The sequence below is a fragment of the Megachile rotundata genome, chromosome 3 (assembly GCF_050947335.1).
Source record: "Megachile rotundata isolate GNS110a chromosome 3, iyMegRotu1, whole genome shotgun sequence".
Lineage (NCBI taxonomy): Eukaryota > Metazoa > Arthropoda > Insecta > Hymenoptera > Megachilidae > Megachile > Megachile rotundata.
Window position 1 is genome coordinate 15,908,031 of NC_134985.1, and position 25,246 is coordinate 15,933,276.

General features: G+C 41.4%; 1 long non-coding RNA gene across 2 annotated transcripts in view; it reads left to right on the plus strand.

The window, feature by feature from the left end:
• The window catches only part of LOC143264213 (uncharacterized), a 167,677-nt gene that overhangs the window by 70,266 nt on the left and 72,165 nt on the right, over window positions 1-25,246 (plus strand). The window contains exon 3 of one of the 2 annotated variants that reach the window (XR_013037766.1): window positions 7,535-8,637. The exons of the other annotated variant lie outside the window; for it this stretch is intronic. This is a non-coding gene — a long non-coding RNA (uncharacterized LOC143264213). Of the gene's footprint in view, window positions 1-7,534; window positions 8,638-25,246 lie in introns of those variants that run through there. 2 annotated transcript variants of the gene reach the window in all.

A 25,246-nucleotide genomic window follows, 5' to 3' on the forward strand; every position in this document is an offset into this window, starting at 1 on the left:
GAGCATAGAAAACGAGAGGAAGAAGCGAGTTTAAACGTCGAACCGCGGCACGCAGCTCGTACTTATACGAGTGGTCCGATAGCCGATGGCCTGAGGGCTGCCGGAAATGGGTGGTATCACCCGCTACCACCGACGTCCGCCTCGTTTCCTCCTTTTTCGTCAGCGCGAGTATACACGCGATCGGGTCGCGCGCACCTTGTACCTGTTGCCGTTCGTGCAGTCGGTCCGCTCGTTCTTGCTCGTAAAAGCACCAGCAACGGCAGCGCAGGATGCGCTCGGTGAAAAAGGACCTCGAGGTGCGAATTTCGTGGAAGCACGCCGGAACGTTCACGTAAATCGTCCCGTATTTAACTTCTTTTACCAAGCCAGCCAGTTTCATAATTTTCTGCCGTTGGTGATCTTCTCGCGAGCCACGTATCAATGCACCGTGGACGTGCGTGAAATCGAGTCAAGTCCTTCTTAATGCCATGGGGGCATATTTTTATTTCACTGCTCGCAACTCTTTGGGGAATATGGTAAATTATCGCGTGTTATATTGCTGGGAGCATTGTTATGCGTTATTTTGCCGCGGGTATTGTAATATTGCTTTGGGTTAGGGTTGACATTATAGTTTTATGTTGTGGGGTTTTTGTTATATCGCCACGTGATATATTGCCGCGCTTTAGAATTCAGTGTGTTGACGCTATATCACCATATGTCAAGTATTAGAGTTGACAGTGTTATAATTTCATGAATTATAATTGTCACGCGTTATATTGCCACGCGTTATATTGCCTCACGTTATATTGTCACGCGTTATATTACCTCGTATGAAAGTTATTACGCGCTGGAATCATCACGCATTGTATCACCACGATTTAGAATAGTTATACCTTACGATTCGATACGTTAGAGTTTCCTCGCTTTATATCGCCGCGCGTTAGAATCGTCACGTGTTAAAATTCGATATGTTAGAGTTGTTACGCATAGTATTACCATATGTTAGAACCTTCACATGTTACAATTCGATGCGTTAGAGTTTCCTCGCGTTATATCGCCGCGCGCTAGAATCGTCACGTGTTAAAATTCGATATGTTAGAGTTGTTACGCATAGTATTACCATATGTTAGAACCTTCACATGTTACAATTCGATGCGTTAGAGTTTCCTCGCGTTATATCGCCGCGCGCTAGAATCGTCACGTGTTAAAATTCGATATGTTAGAATTGTTACGCATTGTATTACCATATGTTAGAACCTTCACATGTTACAATTCGATGCGTTAGAGTTTCCTCGCGTTATATCGCCGCGCGTTATAATACCACGCATTAAAACAGTTAGGTGTTAAAATTCAATGCGTTAAAATTGTCACGTATATATTACCATGTGTTACAACTCTCATGCATTATATTCCGATGTGTCAAAGTTACCACGCGTTATATCGCCGCCCGTTAAAATCATCACCCATTGCAACCCGGTATAAAATTATTACCACGCGTTGTATCGCCGCACACTGAAACGGACGCGTCAGAATCACCATGCGTTGAAATATTCAGACGCTATATCACCGCATACATTACTATACCCACGCATACCTAACAGTCACAAGTGTAAATGAGCCCCATTTGGCATACAATGTTTAACCATTACCATAATTATCGCGTATCTCGAGTATCGCGCGAATAAAGAAACGAAGCTTTTAATCGCACGGAAAACAAGATGTTCGCTATCTAAATTCGCCGACTAAATAATGCTGGAAATCTCGGAACATACCGACGATAAGATGTTTACAACTAAATTACTCTATGAAAGTTAGTTCGAGACTAAAGAAAATTGCCGAGGTCGTAAAAGTCAGGGAAATAAAAAAAGAAAGAGAAAAAAATGAACACAGGAAATGTGGTGCTCGTCGATAAGTATGTACATACATGCATCCTTTCATCGTCGCCCTCGTACATCCCATCATAGCTCGTTGCATTGATCGCTCGAAGACGAGCAACGGGTAGTTAGATGAAACGATATCGGTAACAAAAAGTCGCTAATGAAACGCAACGAGTCTCGAAGAAGCTACTCTTCGATCACCAAAGAAAAGCTATTTACTGCTCGATAAAGCGATCTTGATATACTCCTACTTCTAATCGCCTAATGCATCCTGAGAGACAGGCTACGTTTATTGCATGAGATTTGACTCGCTTCAAATTATTAGGGTATGAGGAACGTAGGAGAGTATGGGTAGACTCGATATATTGTCGTATGTGTATGGACATCATGGTGGTACCATGTTGTTATAAGTTTAGAAATTTGCAAATGCATATGTACAGGTGCGGATATTGATGAACTTACATGTTTATAAGTATATGAATTTCAAGATTTATGAACTTGCTAATAAATATATGTGAAGATGTACAAATACCTCTATTAGTAAGTACCTATATTGCCAAGTATTTATGACCCCAAATACCTTCATACCTAAAAAACTTCATCCCCACATATTTATGTTCTAAATCCCAATAGCCCCAAGTATCTGTATCCCGAAATACTTTCAATCTCTCAAAATTCCAATTTCTCAAAATTTCAATCTCCCGAAATTCTGATCTCTCAAAATTCCAATCTCTCAAAATTCCAATCTCCCGAAATTCTGATCTCTCAAAATTCCAATTTCCCAAAATTTCAATCTCCCGAAATTCTGATCTCTCAAAATTCCAATCTCCCAAAATTCTGATCTCTCAAAATTCCAATCTCCCAAAATTCCAATCTTCCAAAGTTCCAATCTTCCAAAGTTCCAATCTCCCAAAATTCCAATCTCCCAAAATTCCAATCTCCCAAAATTCCAATCTCCCAAAATTCCAATCTCCCACAATTCCAATCTCCCAAAGTTCCAATCTCCCAAAATTCCAATCTCTCAAAATTCCAATCTCTCAAAATTCCAATCTCCCCAATTCTCAAAATTTCCCAAATCCCTCAAATTGCCCAAATCCCCCAAATCTTCCAAATTTGCCGAATCCCTCAAATTCCCCTAAATCCCTCAAATCCCTCAAATCCTCCAAATTCTCAAAATTTCCCAAATTCCCCAAATCTAAAAATTCTCAGACTTCAAAAGCCCGAAACTCGCATCCCCAACACTCGAAAATTCCCAATGACCGGCAAAATTCCAATAATCCGTGACTTTCGCTATATAGCCATTTTTCCGCAGAGAAGTTTTTCCACGCCTCGCAGCAACACGGAACGAGAGAATTGAAGCGTTGATCGCGCGCCATTCCGAGAAGGTTATATTGTTACCATTATCATTAGCATTGGCAGAGGAGGTATTTCTTGCTCTCGTTCTATCTTCCGTTTGGCAAGGGTGGTCGACGCGGAAACGTGCTTCACAGCGGTTGGCTAAGGGGATCCATTAGAAACCATTAGGCGCGTCGCTAGCGATGGACGTTCTCCAGGCAAAGAAACGGAATTATCCTTGGCTCGAAAGCGGGAACACATAGTGTTCCGAGCTGCGAGAAAATACTTATTTCCTAGCCTGGACGCCAAAGTACCGGGACATCAAGGTCGCAATTTTCCGGTACCGTTACAACTTTCTAAATTAATTATCCGAGCCTCTTTCAACGCTGTCGTTAATGGCGTCGTTGCTGTTATCGGCATCGTTATTATACACCGCACGAAAGATGCCTTTTAAAATGCATTCCTTGGATTCAGAGTAATTCCGTTCTATGCTGTTCTTCTTATCGATGGACTGTCATTTCTTAGTCTTTGTGTTAGACCATGCATGGTGTTCGAACTTGAAGAAATATTGAGATACTTCAGGGATGGGTAATACATAGAGAGGTTGATGTTAAACAAGCGTAAAGCAAGTTTGAAATATTCTGAAAAATATGGTCTTTCGGGTACTGAACTTTTCTTGTCATGAAGAGGTTTCAGGGTCACCTATTCTTGAATGGATCTGTATACACATGGACCTGTATAGTTAAATACACATCAGCAGATTAGGTACACATCAAGAATTCTTTATTAAAAAATAAGGTAAAGTGTTCTAGTTTAATCTCAAATTCGAGTACAATTAACCTTGTCATACACGAAACCTGTCATGTATTAAAAAGTATGATATACTTGTACATACTTATATGTATACATATACTTATCATAAGTCAAACGGTCCAAGAAACACATCAGGCATTCCCAAAATTTCTCAACAGTCAAATAAAGCGATCGATTATCGTTGTTTCTTTGGAAATCAAACTTGTAGAAAATTATAGAAGCATCATGACTTCTGCCCGCCATGCTCTTTTTCATCAGAGTCTCCCTGAAGAGGCGCGAGCACAGCATGTCGGGCAGAAACGTCGGTTTTACGCTCGCTGTTTCGTATCCGTGCCACGTACGCACGTACGTGTAACACACGTTGGACGAATGTGCGTGGTCGAGGCCGGTATTACACGTCCGTATTACGCGTAATGATAGGCCAGGATGGTTCCCATTAACGCTTGGAGCACCCGCGTTTCTACGGCGATCGCCTTCCACCGAACGGCCACCTAATTACATGGGACAATGCGGCAACGGATGAGGAGCAGGACGAAGGATATGGAAGGGCGGCTCGTACCGTTTGCTTTATTGCCGGCCACTTCCACGCTTTTATTCGACCAATGTACTGACAATTATCCTTCATTTTCGGTCATATTTCACTGAGACTGGACTTTGATTTTTGGGGGTCTTGTGGAAGAAGTACTTTGGGGTTTGGGAATTGGGGGGTGGATTTTGGGGTGTAGGGATGTTTGGGGGTGCTGCGGATTTAGAGGGAGTTGGAACGTGGTGGAACCATCATTTTGAATCTTTAACACTAAAACTACCAAACCGCTTCACACGTTTCTTATTATAAAGTACATATTTTGTTAAAGTACATTCCTTGAAATCAGTATTGATTTTCATCAAGATAAAGAATAAATTTGTGCACTAATTAATGTTTCGTTGTTTATTTATTTAATTTTGAACTTCATTTTTAATTTCAAATTAAGTACACATTATATGCCGGTAGGTTTAGTGTTAAAAAGTGTCAAAATTGTTTTGAGACTTAAAATTTGTCTTTCAAACTTCTGAACTGTGACTATCTGAAACTTCAAACGACTGAAATTTTTAGACTTCGAAAGTGAAAAATTTTTGCACCGAAACTTTTGCATTTCAAAATTCCAAAACATTGGTACTTCAAAAACTAATACATCAGAAGTGTATCTTAAAAAACCGTCTTCAAGAGTGAGTCCATAAAAGTTCATATAATCCCAGGTTAAAAATATCAAAATAGAATTTATATTTCGATTAGAGTTCCCCCGCTCTGAGGATCTCGAGCGATTCGAGAACAGGTTGAACGAGTGAGGTTTGCCCCAAGACGGTGTAAACGCATCTTCGTATATGGCGATCGTTTAGTAATTGCCGATCGTTCATTTTAGACCCCGAGATAGTCCCGTTTACTAGAATAAGCGATTTCTTCATAGTCCCTTCGATATTACAAATCGATACGATTTTGCGGGACAGAGTTGGCGAGCAAATTACCGGTTCGACGCGTGTATGCAAAACGAACGGTGTTTTGAATATCGGTGTATCTAGCATGCATAGGTGGCGTTAGAGATCTACGAGTCGATTTCATTGTCTTTTATGTTAATTGCCGGGTATCGTTACGTTAATGTCTATAATCGATCGTAGATCATTCGCGTTTGAACATGGGCTTCGTGTTCCGTGTCGTGACCCTTGTTTGTCTACTCTTTACACAGATTTACGCTACGGGTAGCCCGATACCACCCTTGTTTAACAATTGTCAATGAATATTGTAATGGACTTGCATAATAGTTTGAATGCGAACCGTTGTACGACTTTGACTAGATATTTAGAAGGCAGTTTTAAATTTTGGGAATGTATAAGGGATGTGGATGGAAAATTCCACTTTTTGGAATATTTAGGTTTTAGGAAGATCAAAATCTTGCAATGTCAAAGTCCTAAAGTGTCGAAGTTCTATTTCAAAATCTCTGTGTTCTGAAGTCCTTATGTCTGGAAGTTCCTATGTCCAAAACTTGCTATATACGCAATTTCCCAAAGTCCCTACGTCTCAAATTCCTCATGTCCCGAATTAAAAGCGAAAGAGGTCCATCATAACAAAGTCATAATACTTGAAACTTCCTATGTCCCAAAAGTCTAAAAATCCCAAAATGCTAAATTCCCGAAACTCTCACCGTCCCAAAGTCGTAAAGTCTCAAACTTTAGAAGATCACAAATATCCAAAGCGCAATAAACATCAAGAATCCCTAAGCAAATGAAGCGTCATATGGGATCCGTGAAGCAATACGACGTAGTAAAATTGATACCGCGATTGAATTTGAAAGGAAAATCAGCAGCGAACGACACAATGTCGATACCCGCTACTGGAAGGGTTTCTTTCCATTCACGCAGTCATCATCATTATTATTATCCCATCTTCTTTCTTCCCTTCTACGTCTTCCTCGTCTAGTTATAATTCATCTTCATCTTCCTAGTTAGTATACCGGATTCATTATTTTGCATACTTTCGTGCGACTCGAGGCAATCTATCAAACCGTTAATTAATCAAAGCTGTATTATTATGCAACGCGAAATGACAATAACTACTCTTGAATCTCCGTCGGGAGTTGCCTCTTCAATCTTCCACTCCTTCCACCCATTTGTTTCGCCTTTTTCTTTTATTTAATCTCTCGTCTCTCTTTTATTTAATCTCTTGTCTCGCTCTTTTATTTAATCTCTCGCTCCTCGATTTCCTGCTACCACGTCGTAAACATTTGATGACGAGCGAGAAAGCGGCTACGAGATTTCTCTGCTCGAATCGTTCATATTTCATCGTCTGGTACGATTCCGTTTTGCTGAAAAATCGATGGTTTATGCGGTAAACGTAACAGGATGAGTCGTTAGGCTATTTTGTTAACCAGATAGATTTTATGGCTTCTATACGGCAATAAATCTTCATTTCATAGTGTACTGGAAAATACTGTCTACTTAAATTCCAATTTTTATTACTCCTCACAGTGTGTCGTTTGGCCAATCGAGCGGGACAAAAATCCTGCTTCAAAGAAATACTGATTATTTTTCGTTTCATTGGTTTTTCATTAATAAAAAACATCATATTTCATTAAACATTAATGATTATATATATTTGCAAAATTATTTAACAGTTAAATGAACATAACTATAAAATAAACATACAAAATCATTATATACATTTTTTTATTATATTATACACTATTTATTTAGACCTAACTTGATGCTGACCTAATCCAATCTAACCTGATGGGTTAGGTTGGAAAAATTAGGTCAAGGCCTTTAGGTTAGGTTTCATACTTAAATTATTCCGTGCGAAGCCAAGTTTTGCCTGATTGACGTTCAGGCCATTTGATATTTTGACTAAAGATTAATATATTATCACACAATATTTCATTACATCATCAATACATATGTAATATTTTTCTTATGTTCTATACTGCATTTTGTATAGTGCATCATTTTTTGGTTGAAGTATATTTTATAGAGTTATATTTGTCATAAAATTTATGTTTCAGTGCATTAAATAGATATGGCAGCGTGTAACATTGGTGGTACACATGGCACGGAACGTGTTAAAGACAAAACATTATATTTCATGTAAAAGCAGAAGAGGGACGTTTGTTCAGAAATTGTCCATATCTCGAAAAATAAAGCTATTCTAAAAAGAAACTTGTTGAACAGTAGTTGGGTCTGAAAAAGCGATATAATATTAATCAGGAATGCGAAGATGGAACAATGAAGTTGCCGCGGATTAAGCTAAACAATCGAAACAGAGAAATGTTTCAACGATTCTACCGTTCCTTTTTATTCCCTTTTTGGTACCGCTGAAACATCGACAACGACTATGAGGAAAAGGAACACGAGAAAGGGAGAATACCCAACAAGACGACTCAGGTTGCGCCGGTATTACGATGGAATACTCGTGTGGAATATTAAAACCGTAAGTAATCTCGATCCGACGTGGTTATTCGCGGTAGCTGCAAACTTCAACCGAACTATGCAGCTACCGGTCGATCGGACAATAATATAAATGTTGATTAATTAATCCACCGAGCCGGGGATGAAATAAAAGGAACTGGTCGGTGGACGATTCCATCGTTGATGAATTCCACTGGAACATGGGTATATTCGACGTGGAATAACGATCGTCAGTAGTATTACCACAGTTCCATCACATCCTGAGAACGACGGGACACGAGAATGCGAAACATTTATCACGATTCACCACGACGGAATTAATAGATGTGACGGTGAGAATTGTTTGTGGGAAAGAATCGGTCTTGAGGGTTTTGGAATTGTGGAAATGGGGAGATTTTGGGGTTGCTGGTGGAAGGTGAGGTGAATGGTGGAAGTTTGGGTTATTACATTTTGGGGTTATGGAAGTTAGGAATTTTGGAGGTTGGAGTATTTGGAATTTGGGGCGTGGATATTTTAGGAGATTGGAATGTGGAGGTGTTGGAATTTTGGGGTATTGGAATTTTGGGAGATTGGAATTTTGGGAGATTGGAACTTTGGGAGATTGGAACTTTGGGAGATTGGAACTTTGAGAGATTGGAATTTTGGGAGATGGGAATTTTGAGGTGTTGGAATTTTGGGGTATTGGAATTTGCAGAGATTGGAATTTTGGGAGATTGGAATTTTGGGAGATTGGAACTTGGGGAGATTGGAACTTTGGGAGATTGGAATTTTGGGAGATTGGAATTTTGGGAGATTGGAATTTTGGGAGATTGGAATTTTGGGAGATTGGAACTTTGGGAGATTGGAATTTTGGGAGATTGGAATTTTGGGAGATGGGAATTTTGGGAGATTGGAACTTTGGGAGATTGGAATTTTGGGAGATTGGAACTTTGGGAGATTGGAATTTTAGGAGATGGAAATTTTGAGGTGTTGGAATTTTGGGGTATTGGAATTTGGAGAGATTGGAATTTTGGGAGATGGGAATTTTGAGGTGTTGGAATTTTGGGGTACTGGAATTTGGAGAGATTGGAATTTTAGGAGATTAGAATTTTGGGAGATTGGAATTTTGGGAGATTGGAACTTTGAGAGATTGGAATTTTGGGAGATTGAAATTATGGGAGATGGGAATTTTGGGTATTGGAATTTTGGTAGATTGGAATTTTGGGAACCTGATGCTGACCTAACCTGATGTCGACCAAACCTGATGCCGACCTAACCTGATGCCGACCTAACCTGATGCAGACCTAACCAGTTAAGTCAGTATCAGGTTAGGTTAAATTGAAGATTATAGTTTTACACAAAGAGGGACTGTTTTATCTTTGAATAAAAAATAACAGATTTGCGGTTCACTGAAAAAAGACAGCTTTATCTTTGTATAAAAATAACAGTCTCATTGTTGAACAAAAAGGGAGAGCTTTGTTTTTGAATAAGAAGAGACTACTTCATCTTTGAATAAAAAAGTAAGACGTTCAATATTGAACAAAAAAGGAAAACCTTGTTTTTAAATAAAAAGGACCACTTGTGTCTGCAATAAAAAAAAAGACATCTTTGTCTTCAAACACTTGTGTGAACACACAAGGTTCGCACTTGAACTGAGTAAGTTGACTAAACAGTTGTAACTTATCAATGTTATAATGAGTATATAGCAAATTCAATTTTGCACTTGATAAATCAGTCACAATATTTAGAATTGGTATTCCGATATCTGTTTATGAAATAACCGGTAATATAGTGAGATATACGTCACAAGTTTAATTATATATTTCATCAAAGTTTAATTAATTACATATATCTATTTATAAGAAGTAGTCTGATCAGGTGTGCTTGGAAATAAATCATCAAAGCAAAGATTAATTTTCTCCTATCCAAAGGATCGAAGTGTACAGAATTAATACGATGTTAGACTACCAATTATATCATAATTGGCAATATCTTATCAATTTATAATTATAAATTCATAATCTTTCCGCCCAATAAATCTTAAACATGATTCCAAGCACCGCATCCTTCATGTGTCAAATAGAATGTATGTGACAAAAAAAGCTTGAACTCGAAACAGATCATACTTATATCCGGAGGAATAAAAGTATAGGCGTATCGATTTCCAAAAGAAGAAGAAGTACCAGAAATAAACGAGAGGTTGGCAGATCCCGTGGTCCCAACGCCTCCACGGTTGAAAAAAGTCGTGCAATAAATATTCTTCTGTCCTAACGCGACAAAACGGCGGACCGTCGGGCCCCGACGAGATAAGGATTCTCACATTCGCAATCATCCTGTCGACGCGACGCATCCGGGAGAAATATCGACCGAGATTTTTGTCTGAGCGAGCGGACGCGTCGCGCGAGCTGGTTCAGGCGACGCCGCGCCGGTGCCGAGAAACAGCCGCGCCTGTCCGCCTGTCGGAAGACGGATGATCTCCGTCGTCCTATGGCAAAACCGTTCCACCTCTGCAAGAACAGGCGGAAAATGTCTGCTCTCGACTTTGTCGCGAGCTTCGCCGATCGTCCGGACGCCGTTGGAATGAACGCTTACCTCGTAAAAGGTGAACATTCTCTCCGTTCGCTTTTCGATATGCGCCAGCTAGCCTTCCATGTCGATGGAATTACGCGGCTCCTTCCATCTTTGTACATAAACGTCCATTTCCATGAAATTCGAGCACGGGAAGCGTTGGGAAAGGTTTCCTCGGCGCTGTTGGACACTTCGGTTACCTAGGTGGTAATGATATGATGTATAAATTCTACTGTGGGTCGAGGCAGGTTTTTATGGAAAGGGTTGTGAAAGGGATGGTTACTTCATCGTCAGTGTTGGACACTTTTAGTATTTTCAGTTACCAAGGTGGTAATGATATGATGTACAAATTTCACTGTGGGTCGAGGCAGGTTTTTATGGAAAGGGTTGTGAAAGGGATGGTTACCTCATCGTCAGTGTTGGACACTTTTAGTATTTTCAGTTACCAAGGTGGTAATGATATGATGTACAAATTTAACTGTGGATCGAGTCAGGTTTTTATGGAAAGGGTTGTGAAAGGGATGGTTACTTCATCGTCAGTGTTGGACACTTTTAGTATAATCAGTTAGCAAAGTTGCAATGATGTCACATGATGTATACATTCAGCTGTAGGTCGAGTAAGGTTTTTACAGAATTATAGAAAGGGTTGAGAAAGGGACAGTTACCTCATCATCAGTGTTGGTAACTTTTAGTACTTTCAGTTAGCAAAATGATAATGTAATCACATGATGTGGTATGAATTCAGCTTTGCATTGAACGACATGGGGGTCGAGTTAGGTTTTTACCCTTAGGTTGACTTGAAACAATTTGGCTTGTTGATGACATCGAGACTCCTGATTATAGTTCATATGTGTCATATGTGACGAACCTGAACGAGGTGTTCACTAGTATCGAGCTTCGTTTGGCGCTAATTATGACTTGTAAAATGAAAGAACGTTAAACCAAAAATAATCCTAGTATTTCAAATACTGCGTTGATCTTAAGACTCCAATAATAATCAATGATATCAATAGACGCTAAAGCATTTATACATGTATACATCTTGTGTTTGAAAATTTGGAAGTACGCAATAAGTCAGAATTACAGGTGGTGATTAATAGAATATCCAGTAGATGGTAGGAAGAAGTCGGTATTCAAAACTCAGCGAGTGCAGGAATTACGAAGAAGCATAGGGTCGCGATCACGCGTTCGAGGCGGAGATGTACGGCCATATCGCGTGCGCTCGTGCCACGGCATAGACCGGCAGCTCGCATTATTTATCCGGCTCCGTTCGGAATTATTCTATTAATAAATATTCCCCGGACGCTCCTAGACGTCTGGAAAGTATGCTCAGGATGCGGCGCGAGTCCTGGCTGCCGGCTGCGAGCTATGCCAGGCTCGCGGACGTCCACGGTACGCAACCTTTCGTATACGTACACGCGCAATTCCAATGGACTCTGCATTAAACATTAAGGCAAACCTCCCGCAGGAGTGCACCAACCGATCCCGATAAAAACCAGTCCCATTTTCCACGCGTACAACCGATCTGACGCCCGACTATGGCATCGAACGATCTCGCGGCTTCTCCCTCTCCTCGAGCCGTTGCCGTCGAACAGTTTCTTTCTGACCCGTTGCCTCTCTCGTCTCGCGTTTCGAGGAGGCAATAAATCGAGCCTCGTCCGGTAATTCGTGCTCGTGCACCTTCTTCGTGTCTCCGTTCCAACCGCGGACTATCCATCGAACAGATTTTCGAGCCCGATCGCAGGATCGCGTGAACTTTCCTGGAATCCAAAGAGGATATCAGAGGCGTTCCACAAATCCGCCGGCCATTTTCTAGCCTTCACCGTTAAACCCGCAACTTCGACAGGCCGTGTGTGCCAGTGACCGTGACGATACTTTTACGCCGCTGGCCCGATCGCGATATGAAATATTAACCCTACGGATAAAGATTTCTTAAGCGACTGCACTTAAGCGCCTGAATCGCTTGCGCGTTACGACCTCTTTTTACGTCCGCTGCATTCGATACGGATTTCTTTCGACGTTTCTCCGCGAATTAATGCGAAAGTTCATTCTTCTAGAGTGGAGATGGTAAAATTTTAATTGTAACGATAAAACATACGGTTTTTAGAGTGGTCGTGGACGTATCGATTTCATTTAATATTATTTTCGTGAAAGGAATTTACTTGATTATTTAAGGCTCTTCAAATGTATTTAATCGCTGATATAAAACATGTGCTGACACAAAACATAATACTTACATTCGTAATTGTGGGACCAGATTCCTGTCCCTTGTATGCTGTTTAATATATGGACTACATCACATTTAACGCGTTGAACGCCCACGTCAAATTTGTCAAAGCTTATTTAATTTTATTTTCGACAAACCTGATGTTCCATACGATACTTAGCTATTTTCACTAAACTTTTAAAGTTTGAAATTATTTACCATCGAATAAGAAATGCTCTTCTGAATGATTAGCTCAATCGTAAATAAATTAGTGAGACGCTCAAACATATATAACATGGCGACTAAAATGTAATAACCAATTCATTAAAATAACCCCATCTGACTTATACTATACATATATATAAAAATGTATCAAAAGTTTTGCCAATGACAAAAAGTGTTTCTATCGTAATAAAAAATAGGAGTGTAAATCATTTTCTAATAAAAAAAAATGAATTTTATCTTCCACGATGCAATTAATAACGCAACGATATCTGTGAGATCTCGAACGCATCCCAGATTCGGTGATCCTCGCTCGCTTTCTCGATTGTTCGAGTAGAGCTCAGTTGCCGAGAAAAAGATCGCCGGTTTATTAACGAGGCGTTCCACAATAAAGCGAGATATGCGTATTGCTCTGCTCGAAGAAATCGTACGGGGGCTGTGCCGTTATCGTGCAATCTGCCGAGCGGTTCCGCGCGAGATCTTCCTCGAGAGAAGGCGTGTTCGGGCCACGAAAGGGTAGCTCTGCGAAATCATTCGTTTCCTTGTATTTCTTTTAATCTTTCTTCTTCCCAAACTCTACGTACAAACTTGTTATATGGAATTGCTTCCAAATGACAGGTTAGAAAGTTATTACTGAAAACACGTTACTCCGTTTTTCATATTTATAGAAGAAACGATAATTTAGTAGTTTGATTTTAGTAGACTGGATTTTAGATAGTGATTTGCGTAGAGTGTTTGAAATTGCTTATGGTTTTTTATAACTGCTGATTTTAAGAGAATTAATAAAATGTTTACATGGATATTTTTATGTGTGTTTAATATCTATTTTATTTATATTAGCATTTTCTGAAGAGAAAGATACTTTAAACTTGGTATTGTACTAATTTTTAAGAGAGTACAGTTCGTATTTTCGATCAAGAGGCCATCTTTTCCAGTGCCGCTAATAGCGACCTCAAAGAGCGCGAAATTCGAACAAAATCTTCGTTCCCCGACCTTTTTTCAAGTCCCACAATTAAAAGCTTCAAACAACAATCGCGAAAATCTTGGACGTTAAAGGAAGAGGTAAAAACCGAACAATTATCTCGTATTTCTCTAAAGCTGCAAAGAAAGCCGAATTTTCGGGGTGGTTGGCGCGTGACGCAGCAGAACGCCCTCTAATTAAGTCCAGGTAATTATCGACAGCTAATGGAAGAAGAATGGCCGCGTCGGGGCGAGATTCCTTCGCGGAAAGAAACACGGGAAGAACAGTTTCGGGACAACTATCGTGGCAGGTGTACGCGGTCGATTCGGCGAGAGGGCGATGAAAGAGGAACGACACTCTGTCTGCTTCGCTCGCGCACATCGAGCGGAGGAGGAGATCCAGTCAGAGGTTGAAGGAGGTTGAAGAAGGTGGAGTAACCGTAGGAGGAGATTGGTCCCAACCGACGGAACCACTATTCCAACAAGCAGAGACCGGCAAAAAGTTAATGAAATAATATCAATGCGGAACGCGTATCGCGGGGGTACAAGTACTGGGCCAACGAGTATTCCCCCTCCTTAACCCTTTCGTGGAGCCCTTTTCTCCGAGCCCTTCACATCCAAAATACACCGGGAACAGATTGGATACTCCGATTCGTCGATATCTCTCTTGCATTTTATAGCAGTTGCAGCATTGTACCTTTCCAAATTTAGAATTCACAATCTAGAAATTCAGTCTGAAAATTTTAGAATTCAGTAATTTAATTTTGAGAATTTGGGTGTCTAGAAATTTAAATATTTACAAGTTCGAAAGGACGAAAAGTTAAAAATTTTGAAATTTGAAAATGGACTGCCTGGAGTCTGTATCTATTTTTTGCTGTATCAGAGCGTTTTCTTTCTAGATCCTCGAGATGCGATGCAAAAGATTTCACGATCCTGAATAATTTCACGCGAAAAAATACAGAGTGACCCGGGTTGAAATTGTTAGAATTCGAGGGCGGTTAGCGAAAGTCCGGCATCTCAGGCGCGTTGAAGCGGATGCGACAGTCAGTCCGTTGTGTCGCTTTCAGCTCGCGCCTCTCCAGGGATTTATGGGGGTTTACACGAATTTATGTGCGTCCAGGGGACAGGACGTAGTACGCGGTCCCCTCCCTCGCGAAGGAGACGAGGAACCGGGCGAACCGACGTTCCTGCCGGTTCGACCGGCGATCCATCATCGTAAAAAGTGTTTCTCTCATCCTCGAGGTCCGCGGCACCGCTCTTGTGGATCCGGCGAGTCGCGACGGTTCGTCCGGGTCGTCGACGATGATCGTTCGATCGATCGATCGATCGTATCGTATCGGTCGGGTCAGAACGTACAAAGAATTCCGTCCTCCCCTTTCGGCTCTCCTCGCGATTTTTACCTTCGTTGATTGCCGACCCGGTGCACCGTGTTTGCTTCTCGAGATGCGACCGTCCTTTTTTGCGCTTCCGCATTGATTACCGTGTAAATTGCGGTAACGAGCGACCACGGTGATTTGTTCGCTCTTTTTTTAACTTTCGTGGAATTTTCGATGGCGGCGCGAAGATCGCGACTAGAAAGAGTCCTCGGCGACAAATGAACTTGCGAAACGTATTCGGGACAAGTAATTACGGGAGTGGCTGTTAAATTGAGACGACAAAAAAGCTTTCACAGACCATTAAATTCAGGCGTAAAAGGTGAAAGAGGCGTGACTGGGCGAATCGAAACTTCGAAGTGTTACGGAAACGAACTTTGCGCGAATTTTCGCACGCTCCGCCGGATACTCGGATGCTCGCTCTTCATTACATTTCTTGATCTTGAGGTCCGTTACTCGAAATTCGCGGGAACCTCCACCGGAATTCGTTATCTAAACGGACCACGTTTGTGCAATCGAGCATATCTGGTTTTCTTGAGGAAAATGTGAGAACCGTGGGACTTGTTCATTTATTTTTGGGGACTTCAATGATTGGAGAAGGAATGACAATCTGGAGACATAGCTATTTAGGAACTTGTCAAAATGCAAACCAATGACAAGTACATAGAGTTTGACTTCTCTATGGAAGACGTAAGGATCAAGGGGGAACTTGATCTGTTAGAATTTCCAGAATTTAGGTGCTTAGTGATGGATTGAGATTTTGAAGACACTGAATAAACGCAAAATTGAAAAAGTTTAGGTTTAAAAAAAAAACATAGAAACTTAAGAGTCTTGAAAATTAAGAGATTTGGAAATTTGCAGCTTCAGAGAAAAATTGAGAAGTGCAAAAATCCAAAGATGTACAAATTTTTAAATAAGAAAATTTTTGAACTTCAAAATCTTGGCAAATGTATGATGTCCTGATCGAAAGATCCGATCATACAAGATAACTGTACGGTTCCATTTTTTCTTCTGGAGGACGCAAGAAAACCTCCGGCAAGTGGTAAGTGGGTTTCAAGCACGTGGGAAGCTCTATCGAATCGCGAGGATCGTTCGACGAATTAATTACGGGATTTTATTAGCGCCGCGTACCGCCGCTTAATCGATCGCGAGCGTCCAGACGGAAATAAATTTCTACGGGACGTTTCCTGGAGAGAAAGGGCCACGTCGAGATGGGAATAAATAATCGACACCAGCGAGTTACCAGCTGCGAGGGTAGGTACTTAAATGCGTTTCGCGCTTCGTGCATCCTCGAGGAAGTTTCGCGGACGTGGCTACGTCGACCCTCGACCTCGGCCAAATTATCGTTACCCTATAAAAACCATGCTACTCGCCATTAGCATTCGATCCTGGCTATTTTACGAGCCACGCGTTCAGGGGCCACGCTCTCGGACGATAGATCCGACTCTTTCCTCTCTTTCATCGGCAAATCTCTCGCCACGCGTGATTTTACCTGTAGGCGAAATACTAGCCACCTGTACCATCGCGACAATAAATTCCCCCATTCGCTATGGTGCTTGGAAACGTCCTGCCTGATGCGATTCGATGAATTTTCTGAATTATTCGCGGGCTGATGCCGCGTGTCTCGAGGCTATCGAAATCTAGAGACTTTGATGGTAAAATCATGGGCAATAAAATAAGATGCCGGTAGGTTTCTTTCGATGAGGGTTAACGTGTAAACTTGAGGTATGAACATTTGAGAATTTGAGAATTTTTAAATTTCCAGGCTCTGAGCTCCTCATCTTCAAATGTACCTCATACACATATGTAACTACATACGTAACCTCTTTATGTATTACATTCATTATGTGCCACATACGTAACCTCTTTATGTACCACATTCATTATGTAGCACATACATAACCTCTCAAATGTATAAATTTAAGCTTGCAAATCTACAATTCCTAAATTTGCAAACTTCTCCGTAATGATGAGCAACCAATGACCTAAAGAGAGAAATTAGACTAATTCCTAAATGTTTAATTCTATAAATTTGCACAAACCTCACCTCGTCATCCTGCAGCCCAAGCCTTACCAGCTCGACAAGCTCATAATCTACCCATCTTCTAAAATAAGACAGCAAAGACACTAATCCCTATAAGCTAATCGAATGACGAAGATCGATCATCGTGAACAAATTCGAACAATAAATTATATCGAGTCAATTTCCTCTAATTAATGTCCGGTAACATTTAACATCGCCGGGATTAATCGATCGCGTTAGCGTACCTTTTTTTCCATGTTCGAGTACCGGGTAAAAGGATCACGCACGTGTACGAACTCACAATATGGACGCAATTATAGCGCCTAAATTACAATCGTCGCCGATCATACGTTTCCACCGGATAAAAAATATCCGCTGTTCTTGGGCCTGCGACGTGATCCCCGTACAAGATGAGCCGATTCGAGAGGGACTGCACGAACCGGAAGTGGCTGAACGGACCCAATTACCTCGGCTGCAAGTTCAACCACGTACCGTTATCAAGACGCGTACGAACGCGTAGCGGAAGACGAGGCCGAGAAAGAACCAGGCCACCCCGAATCAAATTGCGTGCTTTGCAGTTTCGCGAGTTATCGCGAACACGGAAACCCCTCTATTGGTGGCCGAGAGACGATATGAAGCTTTCGAGACAGCCCGGGATATATCGCGTTTCCGGTCTGCCCCCGGGACCGTGACCTTCGCTGAGAATTCCTGCACGGACGCTCGCTGCGGAGGTCTGTCATCTTGCACGACGCGGCCATTATCTACTGAATTTTCGGCGCAAGGCTGTGTCAAGTACGCTGCAGGAAACAAGGCTTCTTCTGCAGATGGCGTTCAAACTTACTAAATTGGGGACTTGGGAATTTGGATATGTAGGATTTGGGGTAGAGAGGAGGTGCATGTGTGTAATTTGCGAATGTGACAATGTGAGAATATAGGATTTGAGAATTTAGAAATTTACATATATGAAATTGGGGTACGTGAGAGTTGGGTATGTGAGAGTTGGAAATGTGGAAATTTACATATGTGAAATTTGAGTATGTGAAATTTGGAAATGTGAAAACTTGCATATGTAGAAATTCACATATGTGAAACTTGGATATGTGGAAATTTGGATTTGTAGAAATTCACATATGTGAAACTTGGATATGTGAGATTTGGAAATGTGAAAACTTGCATATGTAGAAATTTACATATGTGAAATTGGGCTACGTGAGAGTTGGGTATGTGAGAGTTGGAAATGTGGAAATTTACATATGTGAAATTTGAGTATGTGAGAGTTGGAAATGTGGAAACTTGCATATGTAGAAATTCACATATGTGAAACTTAGATATGTGAAATTTGGAAATATGGAAATCTGGATTTGTAGAAATTCACATATGTGAAACTTGGATATGTGGAAATTTGGATTTATAGAAATTCACATATGTGAAACTTGGATATGCGAGATTTGGAAATGTGAAAACTTGCATATGTAGAAATTTACATATATGAAATTGGGGTACGTGAGAGTTGGGTATGTGAGAGTTGGAAATGTGGAAATTTACATATGTGAAATTTGAGTATGTGAGAGTTGGAAATGTGGAAACTTGGATTTGTAGAAATTCACATATGTGAATCTTAGATATGTGAAATTTGGAAATATGGAAATCTGGATTTGTAGAAATTCACATATGTGAAAATTGGATATGTGGAAATTTGGATTTGTAGAAATTCACATATGTAAAACTTGGATATGCGAGATTTGGAAATGTGAAAACTTGCATATGTAGAAATTTACATATGTGAAATTTGGGTATGTGAGACTTACAAAATTGAAAATTTGAATCTGTACAATTTTTAGTGTGAAAATCTGAGTCCATAAAATTTCACAACATATGAATTTGCACACATGTTAATCAAAAAACTAGAAATTAAAATTTATCCACCTTTGAAAAGCAAAGACTTTCAATCTCCTCCAGTCAACTCCCGAACAATTTAATCGAACAACACATCAAGCAATATAACTGTCCCCAACAGAACAAGTAACAGGTCAATTATGATCAATCCCGATCTCCCTCGAAAAGATCATTGGCCAGTTCGTCCCAAAAAGGCATTACACCGTGTCGCGTTTCGATCTCCCCTCTGAAAAGGAAGGATCCCGTGTGTGCATGTCTGGTATCTACAAATGGCAGAACAGTATCGTACGATCGATTCCAATAGCGGTCGTGCATGCTCGATTCTCCGAAGAACGCGCGACACCGTCCTCCCCCTCGCTTTCCACCAGCTGCTCTTCGTGGACGCGACTATCGCGTCACGGGAAAAATCCTCGACACAATGCCGGTGCTTCCCGGAAGGTAGCCAATGCCCGTAAGCATCGCATTAGAAAAATTGGCGGACATTGTTGTGACCGGTCATTCCGCTTCTAGGAATGCGTGTCTCGCAAATTGCCGACCTGTTGTCCCGTACGGATTGTTCCTTCTCTTCGAGCTCTCCTTTTCTTGCTATTTTGTCTTTCACTTTTTTATTCGCGATATATTCAAACGCCTTGAATTTCTTTACTGATTTATATTAGATTGCATTGACATGGAAATTAGTTCCACATGTATTTTTCATATAGGGTACATGTAGGGTATATATTTCTGTGTGTGATGATCATTCAGGTATTGAAACATTTCTTCCTCTGTGATGAAGACGGTACAGGGAATATGGAGTTTGTGGACCTGCAGATTTGAGGACCTGTGGACTTGGAGGATGTCAAGGAGGATTGAGAACATGGACTTTTGAAGATCAAGGACATCTGATGATTCGAGGGTCCAGAAATATGGAGATGTAGCAATTTGGGTACTTTAAAATTTGATGATGTAGAAATACAGGAATCAAGGACTATAAGGACCAAGGATTGTGAAGATACAAATTTGGAGACCATAAAACCTAAACACCTACACATTAAGGACGTAAGTATTCAAACCCCTTAGGACTTCGAGACCTACAGACCTAAGAGTCCACTTCCAGGACCCAGAAATTTAAGTATCCACTTGAGGACAATTTAGAAATCCACTTTAGTAAACTTGAGAAGTCTCGCTATTAAAACTAGTAAATAGAAGTTTCCACGTCCTAAAGAACATTCTACACAAGTAGCATTTCCGCGAAGAAATTAATGAAACATCGAATAACTGCGTAGACGCGTTATCCGCGGCTCGTTACAGCGTTCAGTTAGTAGATATACGAGGACACGAGCCGCTCCTATTAGATCTCTCGCGTATCTCTTCCGGCGAGCTAATAGACCGTCGAAGGCCGATTCCTGTCCGATTTCGCTGCCAATCAGCCGAGAAACGGTGGCAGCGTCTGTGACGCGACGCGACGCGTACGTCCACGGCATGATGCTGGTCGTCGAGGTCCGATCGTAAATCGAGCAGAGACAAGAGTGTCGCGGCGTAGCGGAGTCTTGCTCGTCGGCCAATCAGCGGGACGAGCACCTCCGATAAGCGATAAATCACGCGGCTTTCGTTCCAGCCGTGCCAGCGTGGAACCACGCGTGTTCCCCAAGTGTTCTCCGCAATTAGTGTCAGCCCCCCTCCTGATCGATCGTCTCTTCGCGGATTCTTCGGGGCGAGACGTGGCCCTCTTCGACGGGGACGCGTCGGCATCTGACCCAACGCGCCTACGCTGACGACTCTGTTCCTCGAAATGTCTTTACGATCCCTCATTTCCACCTTCGGACTTTGCATCGAGACGAAATTGCTCTTCGCATCTTCACCACCTTCCAGCCAAATCCTTGCCTTACAATTTATTTGTCAGGTGTGTCAGTCTGTTCATAGTTAAAATATTAAAGCAAAGGAAATTAAGAAAATCGAGAGACAGAGATGTCACAAATTCAGAAAGTCTCTTCACATTGTAAATTATAAATTAGTTCTTTAAAAGTGCTTTCTTCCAAGAGTTCTTCCAATAAAAAGTGTTGAATAAGTTCTTTACGAAATTTATCGCAAATAAAATTACAGAAAAGATGCACTTGAAGTATAAAAGAAAAAATTGTTTACGTGAAAGCTACCGTAAGACCATAAGGTATAAATTAGAAACCGATAGTGAATCTAAAAATACTATTCCGAGCGACGTTTATTCGTCGATCTCTGTACCCATTCTAAAGCCATAACCCGTTCCCTGTTGCAATTGAGCACGTGCCATTTGGCGTGTGCTACCATATATCATTGGAAAGTGTGCAATTGTGCGGCGATTTTATGTTTCGCTCGGCATCATAAAATAATGGAGCAGGTGACACGATTGGAAAAACAAACGCACCTTTTACCCCCTGCGAATAGCGTCGTTTTGAATGATTCCGATCGCGGCAATTACTCTCGGGCGCAGTGTCGATCTAACGATACACGATGTTTTACACTTCCATACTTTCTTGTTCCCGTTACATAACGATATGAATTATGGCTCGTCGCTAAGGTGGGTACCGGCGCTTGTTTCTATTTATTCGCTACTTACCATTGCGCCGGGTAATAGAATTGTAGCCGTTCACCGACACGAGAAGGCTGGGTGTTGTAATAGGAAACGAAGGGGATCGATCAGTACGGGCGGTCGAATAATTAAGGGAGCCGATTGGTTGGGAAATCGATACGTACGCTAACAACGGCGATCTTGAGCGGTGATCGGGTGCCTAATTCCATATGTGGCAATTCCCGGTCGGGGAATATATATCTTCGGTACGCGATGTGTATCCATCATGATCTATCCATTACGCGCTACCCGTCACGAACCATCCGTCTTGATCTATCGCGAACCGATCCAATAGAATTAGAAACCATAAACTGGAACCGTCTGGCCTACGTTTCTAATCGTGGACCTGTCTTCGATAAAATATCACTGGATACCCGACCGGACGTATTATTGATTCAATGCCCGCCTGGAAATCTACGGACCCCGGCGAAATTAAGTCATCGTTTGATAGATCGCCGCGATTCGTACACTTTTATTTCGGGCCAACAGGTCTGACGTCGGAATCGATTACACCCGAATCTGTAGCGCTACGTCGTTGGTGGCGGGACGATTTGCATTTTATTTCGGGGTTAGGTCATGTTTATGGATGCAAACTTGGTAATTCATACTTACAGGAATTTGGAAACTTGGATTTTTAGAAGAATGGAATTTTAAGAAGTTAGAGATCTGGATGTTTAAGAAGTTTGGTACTTGAAAATGTCGACTTGTGAATTAATTTGAAAGTTACAAAATTTGACAAGTTAGGTATTCGGACATAATAAGAAATACAGAAAGACAGATTCATCGATGCATCATTGCTTCAAGGTTTTCTACTAAATCTATTTATCTCTGCACTAAATATTCGCATTTCTCATTCGGTTTTGAAATCCAGACATCGTCATTCAACTACTAACAAAACATCTCCCATTACTTACCCTGAATCTTTACCCTGATCCAACAATACCCCGCAATGCTTTCATCCCACAATACCCCATACTCTTACTAAGAGCTCCATACTCCATACTCCTTAAATATCTATTAGGGTTGAGGAGGTTAGGAAACGGCAAAGAATAATCGTTTTTAAGACACTATCGCATGCAGCCTCTCTATGAAATTCACCACTCTTTTTGCTCTTTACGAACGAACGTTCGAGTGTGTGCTTTTTTTCCAGAGCCGCAGGCGCAATATCTCGGACGTATTACGAAGTTACGAAGGAACCCGATGCCCAACTGGAGCTCCTCATGCCACTCCCACCGTATAATCAGGCTTCTTGGCCCGCCACTGCTGGATGATGGCTTGCGATGCTCTCCTTCTGCCTGTTCTTGTCCTACCCAGACCCTGTCCCGCACCCTGTTTTTCTTTACGTCGTTTCCTTCCCTTCGTGGCGTCCACCTTTCTCTGTGTACATCTTCACGCGCGGTAACCAATAAAAGCGGTTTCGGTAATGAGCGGTTGCTCGCATCTTCGGCTCTTCGCTCGGGATGCTTTTACGCCCCTGAAACGCTTGCCCCACGGACCTCGCCCTGCTGGCTTCCATAATTTCCGGCTCCCGAAAGTGAAATCCAGATGCGTGTATTTCTGCGATATGTGGAGGGAAACTTTTATTTTGAGGAAATTTTGGGATTTGAGAAGTTAGGGATTTTGGGTCTTTAGGGATATGGGAAGTTGGGTGTTAGGGTTTTAGGATTTGGAGTTTGGGTTGGTAGGATTTGGGAACTTGGGGATTTTGGGACTTTGAGAATTGGGGGTTTTGGGGATTTGGGGAATTTGAGAATTTGGGAATTTTGGGACTTGGGGAGGTTTGAGGATTTAATTTCCCCAAATTCCAAATTCACCGAATTCTAAATTGCCCGAATTCCAAATTCATCGAATTCCAAATTCACCGAATTCCAAATTCACCGAATTCCAGATTCCCCAAATTCCAAATTCACCGAATTCCAAATTCACCAAATTCCAAATTCCCCGAATTCCAAATTCCCCGAATTCCGAATTCCCCGAATCCCAAATTCACTGAATTTCAAATTCCCCGAATTCCAAATTCCCCGAATCCCAAATTCACCGAATTCCAAATTCACCGAATTCCAAATTCACCGAATTCCAAATTCCCCGAATTCCAAATTCCCCGAATCCCAAATTCACCGAATTCCAAATTCCCCGAATCCCAAATCTTCCAAATCCCAAATCCCCCAAATCCCAAATTCCCCAAATCCCAAATGCCACAAATCCCAAATCCCCCAAATCCCAGTTCTCTCAAATCCCAAATCCCCCAAATCCCAAATTCCCCGAATCCCAAATCCCCCAAATCCCAAACCCCCCAAATCCCAAATCCCCCAAATTCCAAATCCCCCAAATTACAAATCCCCCAAATCCCAATCCCCCAAATCCCAAATCCCCCAAATCCCAAATCCCCCAAATCCCAAATCCCCCAAATCCCAAATCCCCCAAATCCCAAATCCCCCAAATCCCCCAAATTCTCCAACTTCCAAATCCCAAATTCCCCGAATCCCAAATCCCCCAAATTCTCCAACTCCCAAATCCCAAATTCCCCGAATCCCTAATCCCCCAAATTCTCCAACTCCCAAAATCCCCAAACCTCAAATTCCCTAAATTCCCTACCTCCCAAAATCCCCAAATCCCAAAGTAAAATATAACAACACCAAAAACCTAAATACTTCCTCCACAAAAACTTGTGAAAATATTAATAATGAGATGTGAAGAAAAATTGAGAAAAATGAGAGAAGAGAATACGGATAGCAGAAAAGTGGTCGGAAGCAGGTATTTCATTGACGTGTATGCAAAAGCCCCGAGCAATGGTGTTGGCTGTGCATGAATGAGTTCACGGGAGCTACGGACACCTGAGAAGCTATCGTCCCTCGCGTGCAGCCGAGTGCATCTCTCGGGTCGAGTGCCGGTGCACGTTCTCTAGGTATACATATATGTATACATAGATAGTTGTAACGGCTCAGGATGCGAGTCTATCGGCAGACCTTGTAACGGTCGGTCACGAATTACACGAACGGCTACGAAACTCACGTGTTCGACGTGCCACGACCATCAGTTTTATCGCGACATACCTAACCACTTGCCACTTCATTCTGCAATCAATGTCCTTTGTCAGCTATTCACTTCCGTACTTTTGTATCGTGTTGATATGATTGCAATATTGTACTAATCGGAGGATTCATTTTGGAATTGATGATTAGTGTATAAAAGCTAAATAGTTTGAAACTTTGAACATTCTGAAATTTTTTAATTAAATGATTTGTGAAGGATTTGTCAATTTTGTCAAATTGTAAATTTGGAGATATAAAAATTTCATAGCTGGAGAATTTAAAAACTCATCGATTAAGAAATTTAGAAACAGAATTTGAAAGTACAATGATTTAGTAAACCGAGGTCTCAGGAATGTTAGAATTGTACAACCTAAAAATTTGAAGGTTAGGAAGCTTACCATAACCTCTTCTCTTTCTAATTTTCCCAATTTTCTCGATTAAGCCATAACCACCATAACAAGTCTAA